Genomic DNA, 15718 nt, shown 5'->3' with positions numbered 1-15718 from the left:
CCTTGGTTTTCTTATTTATAAATACTTATGCACATTTTAGCAACCAAAATCATACAATTTAATTCTTTCAACAGAGTTGCATGCATTTTTCGATTTTTAACTCCAAACATGATTTCATGCACTGTTAACTTTATCTGTTTATCCAAATGTACCCAAATATAACATTCAATTTGTTTCCAAAACTCAAGCACCACTGGGCAAAAGAAAAAAAGTGTTCTATATAGTCAATGCTATTACCAGAGACATTGATAGAATGTATGTCTCTGCTATTACTATGTCCTCCACAACTTTCATTTTACATAACATGATATTTGTGGGGTAAATATTGTGAAGTAATTTCCATTGTAATACTCGTAGCCTTGTCTCTTTAACCGATTAAAAACTCATCAGCCAATCTTTCTTGTCAATTTCATAATTAAATTTTCTCCTCCAAAATCTATTGCACACGGTTCAATAAGTTTCATGCTTACTAATTCTTTTCTAAACAGTTGTGCGTTGTGTACTTTTTTACCACGATATGAGGGGATATCCATCAAATTAATTTCTTCCTTTCCGTGCATCATCTTATTAATAACATATACAACAACCGCGCGAACCATGTTATATTCCAAAATTCTCTGTGGGGATTTTCCTAAAACATCACAAATGAACTGATAGGAAACAAACTCTTTTCTATATAAAACATCATATACGCTAACAAGACTCTTTCTTGCCCAATCTTCAAAATACATTACATTTCCAGCATAAACAAAATATTGGTTATTCCATAAAAGCGGATTAAATAAATTATCATCAATACATACATTGTTATCAAGCCAGGTTTTCAAGACAGTTTTCCAAAATTTGGATTTGACAATTTCACTCCCTTTTAATCTTGGAAAACCAACATTTGAATAAAAACATTCACAATTTGAGCCGTACATTGAAAACACTGACTTTGGCACATATTTACACTTATCTGTGACTTCGCGGGATGTCAGTCTGACAGCCCATTGTAATAAAAAGGAAAACTGCATGTGTTTCAAATCAATCATATTTAAACCACCATTTTCTATATCACTACACAATATTTTCCTCCTAACCTTTTCAAATGCTTTTTACATTTAGTCAAGTTTTGACTAAATGTTTTAACGTAGAGGGGGAATCGAGACGAGGTTCGTGGTGTATGTGTGTGTGTGTGTGTGTGTGTGTGTGTCTGTGCGTGTGTGTGTGTAGAGCGATTCAGACTAAACTACTGGACCGATCTTTATGAAATTTTACATGAGAGTTCCTGGGAATGATATCCCCGGAATTTTTTTTCTTTTTTTCGATAAATGTCTTTGATGACGTCATATCCGGCTTTTTGTAAAAGTTGAGGCGGCACTGTCACACCCTCATTTTTCAATCAAATTGATTGAAACTTTGGCCAAGCATTTTTTGACGAAGGCCGGACTTCGGTATTGCATTTCAGCTTGGTGGCTTAACAATTAATTAATGACTTTGGTCATTAAAAATCTGAAAATTGTAAAAAAAAAAATTGTTTTATAAAACGATCCAAATTTACGTTCATCTTATTCTTCATCATTTCCTGATTCCAAAAACATATAAATATGTTATATTTGGATTAAAAACAAGCTCTGAAAATTAAAAATATAAAAATTATGATCAAAATTAAATTTTCGAAATCAATTTAAAAACACTTTCATCTTATTCCTTGTCGGTTCCTGATTCCAAAAACATATAGATATGATATGTTTGGATTAAAAAGACGCTCAGAAAGTTAAAAAGAGTAGAGATAAAGAAAAGCGTCGTATCCTTCTCAGCGCAACTACTACCCCGCTCTTCTTGTCAATTTCACTGCCTTTGCATCGAGCGGTGGACTGACGATGCTACGAGTATACGCTCTTGCTGTAAAAATGCAGTGAGTTCAGTTTCATTCTGTTAGTTCGACAGCTTGACAAAATGTTGTAATTTCGCCTTTTTACATTTAGTCAAGTTTTGGGGAATCGAGTGTATGTGTGAGTGTGTTTGTAGAGCGATTTAGAGAAAACTACTAGACCGATCTTCATGAAATTTTACATGGGAGTTCCTGGGTATGATATCCCCAGATATTGTTTTCATTTTTTTGATAAATGTCTTTGATGACGTCATATCCGGCTTTTCGTGAAAGTTGAGGCGGCACTGCCACGCTCTCATTTTTCAACCAAATTGGTTGACATTTTGGTCAAGTAGTCTTCGACGACGCCCGGACTTTGGTATTGCATTTCAGCTTGGAGGCTTACAAATTATTTAATGAGTTTGCTCATTAAAGTTGTCATTAAAATTGATTTTTCGCAAACAGATTTAAAATTGATTGCATCGTATTCTTCATCACATTCTGAATCTAAAAATATATACATTTGTCATGTTTACTCTTAAAATGTGAGAAATCGATCCAAAAATGATTTCATCTTATTCTTTATCGTTTCCTGATTCCAAAAACATATAGATATGATAGGTTGTATTCAAAACAAGCTCAGAAAGTTAACACGAATACAGAAAAGCGCGCTTTCCTGCTTAATAGCACAATACGCTACCGCACTATTCTGGCGTGTGCATATCACTGCGTTTTGCACGTGGGAGGTGAGCGATTTCCTTCTCGCGGGGATTGACAAAGCTGTACTGACTTGGTGAAAAAAAATACAGTGCGTTCAGTTTCATTCCGTGAGTTCGACAGCTTGACTAAATGTAGTAGCCTAATTTCGCCTTACGCGACTTGTTTATTCTTTTCTCTCTTTTTCCATAAAAATCTAAACAACGATCTATTTGTTTGTTTGTTTGCTTAACGCCCAGCCGACCACGAAGGGCCATATCAGGGCGGTTCTGCTTTGACATTTAACGTGCGCCACACACAAGACAGAAGTCGCAGCACAGGCTTCATGTCTCACCCAGTCACATTATTCTGACACCGGACCAACCAGTCCTAGCACTAACCCCATGATGCCAGACGCCAGGCGGAGCAGCCACTAGATTGCCAATTTTAAAGTCTTAGGTATGACCCGGCCGGGGTTCGAACCCACGACCTCCCGATCACGGGGCGGATGACGACGACCACGAAATTATGATCAAATTTAAATTTCCGAAATCGATTTAAAAACAATTTCATCTTATTCCTTGTCGGTTCCTGATTCCAAAAACATATAGATATGATATGTTTGGATTAAAAACACGCTCAGAAAGTTATAACGAAGAGACGTACGGAAAAGCGTGCTATGCAGCACAGCGAAACCACTACCGCGCTAAACAGGCTCGTCAGTTTCGCTGCATTTTGCACGAGCGGCGAACCACGGTCATTGTAAAAAAAAAAATGTAGTGCGTTCAGTTTCATTCTGTGAGTTCCACAGCTTGTCTAAATGTAGTAATTTCGCCTTACGCGACTTGTTTCGCATTCTATTTAACTTTCTGAGCTTGTTTTAATCCAAGCATAGCATATCTGTGTGTTTTTGGAATCAGAAAATAATAAAGAATGAGATGACATTACAAACAAAATAATTTTGATCCGAATTTTCATATTTTTAATGGCCAATGGGAACTAATTTTTAAGCTTCCAAGCTGAAATGAAATCCCAAAGTCCGGGCTTCGTCAAAGATTGCTTGACCAAAATTTCAATCAATTTGATCGAGATATGAGGGTGTGACAGTGCCGCCTCAACTTTCACAACAGCCGGATATGACGTCATCAAAGACATTTATAATTTTTATTTTTTGTTAAAGTATATGGGAATATCATTTGTAGGGACTCTCATGTAAAGTTTCATGAAGATCGGTCCAGTAGTTTTCTCTGAATCGCTCTACACACACACACACACACACACACACACATGCACACACACACACACACACACACACACACACACACACACAGAGACAAAAACACATACACCACCACCCTAGCTGGTCTCGATTCCCCGTCTAAACAAAAACATTTTGTCAAAACTTGACTAAATGTTGAACAAAAATCTAAACAAAATCAACTGCTACGTACCATGAGTGCTGTCCATGGAAAAGATGTGTTGTTTGTTTCAAACAGTCAACTACTACATGTACAGTAGATGTACTACACGTACTGTCAAGATTTGTTAGTTAGTTAACTGTTGCTTTTAGGGTCCAGCGGTCCGTTTAGGTCAAATCAGGACCCCGTCAAGATTTGTTGATGTGCCCCTGTGCGAAAAAGTGCTAGAAACAATGCTGTCCCCGACTGTTGTACATGGGAAGAGATACACGCCGGATGTTTTCCTGGGCCACCCACGCTATTTCATCCATATCAGGGAATGTGAAATGTTGCGGCATGGCTGCGCATGGACTTCACCAGCACCGGCTTTGTGTCCGATATACCTGCACTAAAAATGTCATAGCATCACTGTCTAATCACTGGACGAAAAAAATTGTTAACTTGTTATTTTAAATTTCTTAACTGTATGCTCTGCATGTCCGCCTAACACTCAATTGCAGTCAATAACATGATTATTTTTTATCATTGTTACATGTAGTTTTATACTTGTCACTGATGCGCACAACACGTGGTAACGGGAAACTGCACTCAGAAGCATCAGTTTCACATTTGCTGATGAGATAGCAAGTCTATGTAAAGATTGGGATATCTATTAGCATTCACCTAAGTTTTAAGAACACGTTTCTTTTAAAACGCAAGATATCGAAAATGTCGTTTCCACCGCTTCATGTGACATCAGGACTGACCATTGAAACTCGATCAGTGGAGCTGAACAACTTCATGGACTTTAAACATGCAATGATGAATAATTTCAATACAAGACAAGATATAGCTTCGTCAGTACCCCGAGGTAAAAAAAAATCGCTAAAACTCTCACGTGAAAAACTTAAGGAATTGACAAGCCAGTATAGTGCAGTAGCGCTAGCGTTTAACAGGAAAGCGCGCTTTTCTGTATTCGTTTTAACTGTCTGAGCTTGATTGTAATCCAAACATAGCATATTTATAATGTTTTTGGAATCACAAATGATAAAGATTAAGATGAAACGCATTTTTCTAGCAACCATAGATTAGTATGCCTGACTTAGAAACAGGCAGACACTGCATCCTTTCACACAAGCTAACGAGGCTTTAGCAGTGTCCACGATGACGTACTGATCTTGCTTAACGCGACTTGTTTATTATTATTTCTTTAACACAGTTTCACAATAATTAATCAACACATACTCAGCTGATTTCTTTCATTGTCTCATTATTAATTGTATATCCGTCCACTGCAAAGATATTTAGGTTGATATAATGTTGTGGGTGCGAGCGTGCGTGTGTGTGTGTGTGTGTGTGTGTGTGTGTGTATGTGTGTGTGTGTGTGCTTCTCGCGGGGCCCGGTAGCTCAGTTGGTAGAGCACTGGACTTGTGATCGAAAGGTCGCAGGTTCGAATTCGGGCCGGGACGGACACGGGTCAACTTTATGTGCAGACCCAGAGACGGAAGCCATGTCCCACCCCCGTGTCATCACAATGGCACGTAAAAGACCTTGGTCATTCTGCCATAAGTGCAGGTGGCTGAATACACCTAAACACGCAGACACCTGGGTAGCGCGACTCCGTTGCTGCTAGCTTTCCACTGGGAGAAAGCGACCCGAATTTCCCAGCGATGGGACAATAAAGTAATGAAAATGAAAAAAAAAAAAAAAAAAAAATAAGCAGCAACAGACACACAGTCATGTAAAGGAACTCAGGCTCATGGGCGTAGCTGTCCTTTGCTGTCTCACAAATAGACCGACAGTCACGATCTGCATGTAGACAGACAGCCACTCCCTCCCCCAACACACACATACGCACTCCCACATTAAACAAATCTGTGTTTCTTTTCTGAAATAAAAAACATTCAGATAATTTTTACCAAACTGAAACAGAGCACCGACCACCATTTTGATCGGCGAGGCATTTCTATCGATCGACAGAACCAGATCCAGGCAGACACTCACACACGCACACAGGCAGGCTGACGGCCGTTTCTTAACGCTCAAGGGCCTTTATGTTTTTGCAAGCGACCATTCGCGGCGAGAAAAGGCGAGAGTCTCTTTGGAGGTAGTCTCGATGAAACATCAAAGTGGCGGTCTGCACGCCTTACAGTCTTGTTGGCTATTCACTGATGACTATAGTTCAATGTCAATTGATCACATTCAACTCTAACAGTTATAACATGCCTTAGTGACTCGGCCATTAGGGCGTAAAACATCATTCTCATCATCATATTCAACTTTCACTCAGCTAAGAAACAACAACAACAACAACAACAACATGTACTACTACTACTACTATGTATTACATGTACTACAACAACAGTATCAACAACAAGAACAAGAACAAATACAGTAATAACTAAAAACAAAACAAAAAACTGTTTCAGATACGCTCTCGCCTAATTGCCCAGTTGGCGGCTAGCTCCCTAGCTTGGCTTGCGTGAGAGAAACGGAGGATTGTGCGACTGTTCCAGGTTCAGTGTGGTAGCGCTGGAAGTTGATGGCATTGAGACTTACAGCCATCAGCGGCGGCAGCACTGAACAACAATCACGACAGAAGCGGCGATGGCGGTAGCAGCCACCACTGAGAAGCAACGCACATAGATTTCATTCTCCTGCTGATTTGGGTGAAAATGCAGGGATGTGGATTCTGCGATGTTTCTTCGCTGGAGAGAAGCTGCCATTGTGTATAAGCTGTGATGATGTGTCAGAGGTGAGTTATTGGAATCTGTTTTTCAGTCATTTCAGTTATTGTTCCAATCAGTCAATGGGTAAAATGCTGTGTAGGGGCAAAGAGGAAAAGAGAAAAGGACCGTATGCTTGCATGTCGTGCGTGTGTGTGTGTATGTGTGTGTGTGTGTGTGTGTGTGTGTATGTGTGTGTGTGTTTGTGTGTGTGTGTGTGTGTGTGAGAGAGAGAGAGAGAGAGAGAGAAAACAAGAAATTTAAGAAAAAGAGAGATTTTGTGTAAAACAAAGAGAGAGAGAGAGAGACATGCAGCATTTGTATGTGTATGAGTGTATGTGTGTGTCTGTGTGTGTAAGAGAGAGAGAGAGAGACTGAGACTGAACTTTATTTTACAAGGATAAAGGTTGGGCCTTTTATTACATTCTGTCCATGGGATAATAAACATGGAGAGAGAGAGAGAGAGAGAGAGAGAGAGAGAGAGAGAGAGAGAGAGAGAGAGAGAGAGAGAGAGAGAGAGAGAGAGAGATCAATGTAAGGGAAAGATGTTTCCACATATTTACGGAGTATTTTCTGGTACAGTTGTGTTTTCATTTTGATGAAGTTTAATTTCAAATGCAGATCGCTTTTTGCTGGCCAACCAAATCAACTTAAGAGCCTCCGAAAGTTCCTGAAAAGCAAATCAGGACATTATGATTAGATTCCATGCAAAGGCACATAATTATCTCCCCATGAAATCGGTTCTGCTCACTATCTAGGCTCTGGTCGGGCTGTTACACGCGATAAAACACTTTGTCACATACCGAAAATCAAGAGTCTACCTAATGTAGGGGCTCACATCCACGAGAGGTGGCACATAGGACAAAATGTCCTGGACAATGCAAAAATGATAGGACATTTGTCCTAAACACAAAAAAATCAATAGGACATTTTTTTCTGGCACCAATTTTCGTGTTACTTTTTCGGAGAAAAAACCCGCGAAGGGAGCATTCACAGTAGAGACTCTTGGAAGCTCTTCTCTATAAAAAGGACATAAAGTCTCCCCAAGTTTCGTTTGCTTGGAGAGACACATCGCTTCGCAAAACATTGATAAAATACCAAAACAAACTACTGTAAATTGGACAGTACTGACAATGTCTGGATCAAATGAAAGCATAATCGGACAATGACCACTTTGTGACAAAAACAATAGGACATAATGTCCTCTTGCATAAAAAATGTATAGGACATTTGGAAAAAATATCCGTGTATGTCCGATGTCCGACGTGGATGTGAGCCCCTGCCTAATGTCTGTGCTGAGTGGGACGTTTTTAATGAATTAATTTCGCTGAATGCCACGAATGCCTGTAAAGAAATCAATTCATCACAACTGTACTCTCTGGACAGAAAACCCCTATTCATGGTTGGTATGTGTCAAAGTGAAGGAATGGTTTCATCCCATGTAAAAGCCAAGATGATCTTAAGACGTTGAGTTAAATTGCTGGTGTGTTTAATTGCACTGTGCCTTTAGATTTGAAGAACAAATTTGAACAACAGGCAGCAGGCAGTATTAAAGGAGTATTTTGAAGGGTGTTTTTCCACAGTCTGCCCACAACCTAAACGCGAACCAAAGAGCTCGCTCATAACAAGGGTAGGCCAAGGCACGTTGCAGCACCATTGGAGTTTTTGTTTAGGGAGTATTAACTCAGTATTTTAATTTTCGCAGCAGTTTATGTTTTACGGATAATTACTTTCAGACCGCTTGGAACTAAACTTGGCCAAAAAACTATTGCAACAATTTTTGCACGCTACGAAAAGCGTTAAAACGCAATCCATTTTAGTTCAACTTTATATGCTGGAAAAGGTCATTATGTCCACTGTTCATATCATTTGTTCGATCGGTGGTACTTTGTATAGGCATCCCGTGACAGCATGTCAAACAAGGTCACCCCTGACAATTTGCAAAAAATCAGAATGTGCACTTACCAAACACTTCTGACTCCCATTGGAAAGGCCATTCAATTTTTTGTTCAGATCATTTATTTGATGCACCTTACTTCTCTAGTCTTTGTGTAGCATTTTGCCAAAGGCGGTAGGTGTCAACCGTTTCAGAGGCAAAAAAAGGCACGTTTTGCGGCCATTTTTGAGGGGGTCCTCCACTGAAAGAGCCGTATCTGATCATGTTCTCAATGAATTGCTTTAAACATTTCAGAAGTTATGACCAATAGGCTGACCGGAATCTGTGTTGATTTTTGTGAACGTGTAAACTAAAAGCGTGTCGTATTACGTAACTTTTCCGAAAGACCTAAACAAATATTCTTATTAATTCAGGGTATAAGGACAAATAATCGTGAATTTGCATGATAAGAAAAAGACGGAGTAATCCCAGCCAGCCATTAGTGCGAACCGACATTTTGCAGCATTATAAAGTATTCAGTGAGTATTTGTTATTATATAAGGTTTTTTTTACATTTAGTCAAGTTTTGACTAAATGTTTTAACATAGACGGGGAATCGAGACGAGTGTGGTGGTGTATGTGTGTGTATATGTGTGCGTGTATAACGATTTCGAGAAAACTACTGGACCGATCTTCATGAAACTGCACATGTGAGTTCCTGGGTATGATATCCCCAGATGTTTTTTTCATTTTTTCGATAAATATCTTTGATGACGTCATATCCGGCTGTTAGTGAATGTTGAGGCCTGTTAACCCGTGATTTGTAAAAATGTAAAAATATTTTACAAATCACGTCGAACCTAAAACCGCGATTTGTAAAAATGTAAAAATGGAAAAATATCGCATTCCACAAAGTAATGCATGCCTTTTATTATCATTATTTTTCTTGTTTAGAGCCTCTACGCTGAGTGGTGGGGGTGGTTTTAGTTCCACATCCCATTTTGGTGCAATCCTATTTTGCCGCCGTCCCATTTTTTTCCCCATCCCATTTTCGCGACATTTCACAAGCCAAACGTCATTTTACAAACATGTCATAACAATAGCGCGACATCCCATTTTGACACCATATCCCATGTGGCCGCCATGCCGTTTCACCGCATTCCATTTCGCCCCCATCCCATTGTCGCGACATTTCACAAGCCAAGCGTCATTTTACTACCGTGTCATAACAATTGCGCGACATCCCATTTTGACACCATCCCATTTGGCCGCCATCCCATTTTTTATTTATTCTTCTTGCCAAGCCTCACTATACTACTATACTGCGTTATTCAACTAGGAAGACATTCCGTTTTCGCCAAATCCCAATTTTGCCACAATCCAAAATGTCGCGAAATAGGGATGGCGGCGAAATTGGATGACGGCAAAACGGCATGGCGACAAAATGGAATGTGGCGCTAATGGTATGACACGGTGGTAAAATGACACTTTGGCCTGTGAAATGTCGCGAAAATGGGATTGGGGCAAAATGGGATAACGGCGAAACGGGATTGCGCCAAAATGGGATGTGGAGCTAATGGTACATGACATGGTGGTAACATGACACTTGGCCTGAAAAATGTCGCGAAAATGGGATGGGGGCGAAATGGGCTAACGGCTAAACGGGATTGCACCAAAATGGGATGTGGAGCTAATGGTACATGATATGGTGGTAAAATGACACTTGGCCTGAGAAATGTCGCCAAAATGGGATGGGGGCGAATTGGGATAACGGCGAAACGGGACTAATAGATCCCTTGCCTTTGGGGTAGTGCGACTCTGTCACTGCTAGCTTTCCACTGGGAGGAAGCGACCGGAATTTCCCAACGATGGGACATCCTAGTAATGAACAAACAAAAAAAATCTTAAAATTAACAGAGTCGCGCTACCCCTAAAGTCAAGGGATTTCGTTTTTGTCCCTTGACGTTGGAGATGACAAGAAAATATCGGGCGCAAAAACGTGATTTGTAAAAATTTTTACAAATCACGGGGCGCGCCCCGCGATTTGTAAAAAATTGTTACAAATCGCGAGGCGCGCCCCGCGATTTGTAAAAATGTTTTCTACAAATCGCGGGGCGCGCCCCGTGATTTGTAACAATTTTTACATTTTTACAAATCACGGGTTAACAAGGCCGCATTGTCACGCCCTCGTTTTTCAACCAAATAGATTGAAATTTTGATCAAGCAATTTCTCGACAAAGTCTAGACTATGGGATTGCATTTCAGCTTGGAAGCTTAAAAATTAGTTAATTAGTTTGCTCATTAAAGTTGTCATTAAAATCGAATACATGAATGCTAGAAGGCAAAGAATTTTCAGGGAAAGATCTGTACTGGGACCTGACAAGCATGGATTCAGTTTTCGAGTCGTTTAGCTGTAGTTTGTTAGCCGTCATCCACGCCTTTACAGCAACAACACAGTCTTCCATTTCACTCACAGTGGTATCAATTTGATCAATCTCACTGTCTTTGTACAACTGGTTGTCGTCTGCAAAGGCGTGGTGATCGATAGGATACTGTTTGACGAGGTTAAAGAGGGGGTTCATGTACAAAACAAAAAGAACTGGACCCAACACGGATCCCTGAGGAACACCGAACTGAAGGACTGTGGATTCTGAACTGATGCCGTTTACCACGACTGTTTGAATCCTATCCGAGAGATAGGATTCAAACCAGGACAGTGCAGAACCTGTGATGCCAAAAGTTGCCTCAAGGCGGGCTGTCATAATTGAGTGGTCAATGGTGTCGAACGCAGCGGACAAATCGAGAAGCGTGAGAACAGACACTTTACCGTTATTGAGAGCCATCAGAAGGTCGTTCACAATTTTCAACAAAGCAGTTTCAGTGCTGTGGGCAGGTCTATAAGCCGATTGGAAGCTGCTGAGAAGATTGTTTGATGAGAGGTGGGCATTAAGTTGCAGCAAGACCAGTCTTTCCAAGATCTTTGAAAGAAACGACAAGTTCGAAACTGGTCTGTAGTTCTTTAAATCATTGCGGTCGAGGGATGATTTCTTTATCAGGGGTTTGACAAGAGCTTGTTTCATGACAGACGGGAAAGTGCCAGAGAGAATTGAACTATTCATGACGGAGGTAATGTGAGGTAACACTGTGTCCAAACATTCAATCAGCAAATGTGTTGGAAAAACATCAAGATCACAGGTTTTTGTACCAGACTTCAAAATCACTTTCTTGCGTTCTCATAAGAGTATAAGTGATTATATGACCTTGACATCACGTGAAATAACAATTCCTATCTAGATGTACATATTTATAACCACACTTAATATAAGCTTAGCTTGTTGTGTGGCCACAAATGTTTATATCGTATATACATGCCACCCTGTATTTCATTAATAAAATCTTGTTTAAACCAAACACCCTTTCGTTTAAACACTCACCGCTTGAGAACATCCTAGGTGCCCTACGTAAAGAGCGAGCAATTTTCAAAGAATAAATGTTGAGGATTGTCTGATCAGACAATCGGACGGTGCGTCTTGGCGCTAGACCTAACTTTTAAAATCTAAATAATAAATTGACAGCCTGTTACACAAACATTCTTAAATCATAAAATAATTCTTTTTTCATCAAGACGAGATCAGTAGTCTACAATTCGAAATTTTGAAAGTTTGAAAAAAGAAAAGCCCGGAAGCAGGGTCACGCAAGGTCGTGGTTCTCGTAGCAGACGACGGTTATGCCTATCGCCAGTTCCTCTGAACAGTCAAAGGCCATCGCTGGAGTTCGTGTGAATCGCAGCCGTTTGTTGCGTTTAGATTCAGAAGTACATAATAACGTGTTATTGCAGATAAGCTTACAGTGAGTCGCATTGAAATCACAAACTGACGACTACATTGTGAAAAAAGAAAACGGGACCACACGGGTTCACGATGGCTCAGGGGTAAGATAAACCACGCAAAAATAAACTCTTTGAAAATTGCTCGCTCTTTACGGAGGGCTCCTGGCATGTTCTCAAGCGGTGAGTGTTTAAATGAAAGGGTGTTTGAACTGCGTGTGTTGCCTGACAGTATCTGTGATGGTTTACGGGAGGCTTACTGTGCCTTTAAATCAAGCATTGTCAATCGTATTCAAGAGAATATTTTTCATGGGGAATGATTTACTTCGTCTAAAGCTCAAAAACATCAAAATCGCCAAGAATCGAGTTACGCTAAAATTCCATGATGTCATCGCTATGAAGCGTTTTCAGTATGCCTGTTTGTGCAGTGTCTTTGTCGATCCACTTGATCCACTAACACTGTCTATCGTTGTTCGGTCACTCGGTTTTCCTTATTTCACATTTCCAGTCGCGCTTCCTCTATTTATAGCACGCTGTTTGCTCGTTTGGTATTATTTGTAGGATGCAAAGTGGATCCAGTTTTATCGGGCCCTGGTAACTATGGCGACGTGTTTCTGCTGCAGACTTTATTGTGCTTTGAGGCTCTTTTGCCGCCATCTTTTGCTGCGCAGTTACCATTGGTGATCGTTGCAGTCGGAAAGGATTGCTTTGAAATATTTATACTTATGTATTTTTAGCTAATCTGTCAGCGTTTCTTGTGCGTTTATTCCTGCTTGATTTCTTATTTCTTTCTTTCATTTGCTGCTGTTATTTTGACTTGTGGAATGACGGTGAGGATCTCAATCAATCAATTAATATGAGGCTTATATCGCGCGTATTCCGTGGGTACAGTTCTAAGCGCAGGGATTTATTTATTTTTTTAATTTTTATTTTATGCAATTTATATCGCGCACATATTCAAGGCGCAGGGATTTATTTATGCCGTGTGAGATGGAATATTTTACACAATACATCACGCATTCACATCGGCCAGCAGATCGCAGCCATTTCGGCGCATATCCTACTTTTCACGGCCTATTATTCCAAGTCACACGGGTATTTTGGGGGACATTTTTATCTATGCCCATACAATTTTGCCAGGAAAGACCCTTTTGTCAATCGTGGGATCTTTAACGTGCACACCCCAATGTAGTGTACACGAAGGGACCTCGGTTTTTCGTCTCATCCGAAAGACTAGCACTTGAACCCACCACCTAGGTTAGGAAAGGGGGGAGAAAATTGCTAACGCCCTGACCCAGGGTCAAACTCGCAACCTCTCGCTTCCGAGCGCAAGTGCGTTACCACTCGGCCACCCAGTCTCTGTTTGGGCTGTAATTTTCATTTACATTCTCGTTTGTTGCTAAATGAAACTACCTTGATTTGTAGATGCACTGTCAAGCTGTTCAGGAATGCAGGGAGTGCATCGTTCTGTTTACATGCCTGAGTGCCGCGTTACGGTGTCTGTACACACTATATGGAACGAATGAATAAGGGAAGGAAGGAAAGAAGGAAGGAAGGAAATGAAAGTAGGTTCATCAGCTGATTAGTCAGTTTGTTCCTTGTTGTTTCTCCTGCCTTAGTGTGTTCACAAAGAGAGAGAGAGAGAGAGAGAGAGAGAGAGAGAGAGAGAGAGAGAGAGAGAGAGAGAGAGAGAGAGAGAGAGAGAGAGAGATGATGATGATGATGATGATGATGATGATGGAACTTTATTTTTCAAGGATAGAGGTTTAAGGCGACGCCTTTTCTTACAACCGGTCCTTACTTCTAATACAAATGTCTAATAAATGATAAACAAGTAAAGCAACATGACAAATAAACAAAGTAAACGAACGAACCAGCAAACAATCGACAAATAAGCAAACAAGCAAATAAACATAAACAACAAAATGACAAAGTAAGCAACATACAAATCGAAAGCGAAACATGCAACATGTTAAAGGCACAGTAAGCCTTCCGTAAACCATCACAGAGCTCCCCGAGCGTCTACATACAGTACAAGCATACTTCCATTTGAACGCTCACCGAACGGGAACATCCTGGCTGCTTTCAAAGAATTTATTTTCGTGGACTTGGTCCTCTACAACAACAGCGCCTCGTTTTGGTGCTGGACGGCTGTTATGAATATTCAATACCGGAAATCACGCCCGGACAGTAAGCCTCCCGTAAACCATCACAGATACTGTCAGGCTTTTACACACAGTACAAACACCCTTCCATTTGAACGCTCACCAAACGGGAACATCCTAGGTGCCCTACGTAAAGACCGAGCAATTTTTAAAGAATTAATTTTGCAGATTGTCTCGAACACTTTTTGGACCCATCCTGAACTCAGGTCAAAAATGAGTTACTTCCCTTCGGGTCTCATTCTATCGATGTAAACTGGCGATAGCCGTGGATCGATGATTATCAGAATGTTTTTGGACCGTGGTGCGTTTTTGCGCTAGACCTAACTTTAAAATCTAAATAATAAATTGACAGCTTGTTACACAAACATTCTTTAATCATAAAAGAATTCTTTTTTCATCAAGACAAGATCAGTACAATTCGAAGTGGTGAAAGTTTGAAAAAAGAAAAGCCCGGAAGCAGGGTCACGCAAGGGTCGTAGCAGACGACGGTTTATGCATATCGCCGTTCCTCTCAACAGTCAAAAGCCATCGCTAGAGTTCTTGTGAACCACAGCTGTTTGTTTCGTGCATAAAAACGTGCTATTGTAGATAAGCTCACATCGAGTCGCATTCAAATTACTAACTGACGACTACATTGTGAAAAAAGAAAACTGGATCACACGGGTTCACGATGGCTCAGGGGTAAGATAAACCACGCAAAAATAAATTCTTTGAAAATTGTTCGCTCTTTACGGAGGGCACCTAGGATGTTCTCAATCGGTGAGTGTTTAAATGAAAGGGTGTTTGTACTGTGTGTAAAAGCCTGACCGTATCTGTGATGGTTTACGGGAGGCTTACTGTGCCTTTAATTGAGGTTACACATGTAAAGTGATCGACGGTAAAATTCACACGATACCAACGTTTACACTTATGCTAATAATGATTATATGGTGTAAATGATGAAGATGTTGATGATGATGATGATGATGATGATCAAGTGATGATGATGATGATGATGATGATGATGATGATGATGATGATGATGGAAAATTGCAACATAAATTCCACATAATACATATAATAAAGAACATATTTGTGTAAAATTCATAAAGCTTTGCCAATTGTTGACAGCTACTTGCACATGTTAAGACTAGTATAGCCATCTAGGTAGACATAAAATGATTATGCAGAGCTTGT

At 40.3% G+C, this 15718-nt stretch overlaps 1 protein-coding gene across 1 annotated transcript in view; it reads left to right on the top strand.

Moving 5' to 3' along the window:
- Positions 1 to 6502: 6502 nt before the first annotated feature.
- The window catches only part of LOC138966233 (uncharacterized), a 19728-nt gene continuing 10512 nt past the window's right edge, over positions 6503 to 15718 (top strand). Inside the window, exon 1 of the mRNA XM_070338375.1 lies at positions 6503 to 6704. The gene's annotated coding sequence lies outside the window, so the exon portion shown is untranslated. The remainder of the gene's footprint in view (positions 6705 to 15718) is intronic.

Source organism: Littorina saxatilis, linkage group LG5, assembly GCF_037325665.1.
Source record: "Littorina saxatilis isolate snail1 linkage group LG5, US_GU_Lsax_2.0, whole genome shotgun sequence".
Lineage (NCBI taxonomy): Eukaryota > Metazoa > Mollusca > Gastropoda > Littorinimorpha > Littorinidae > Littorina > Littorina saxatilis.
This window is presented reverse-complemented; position numbering and strand designations above follow the sequence as displayed.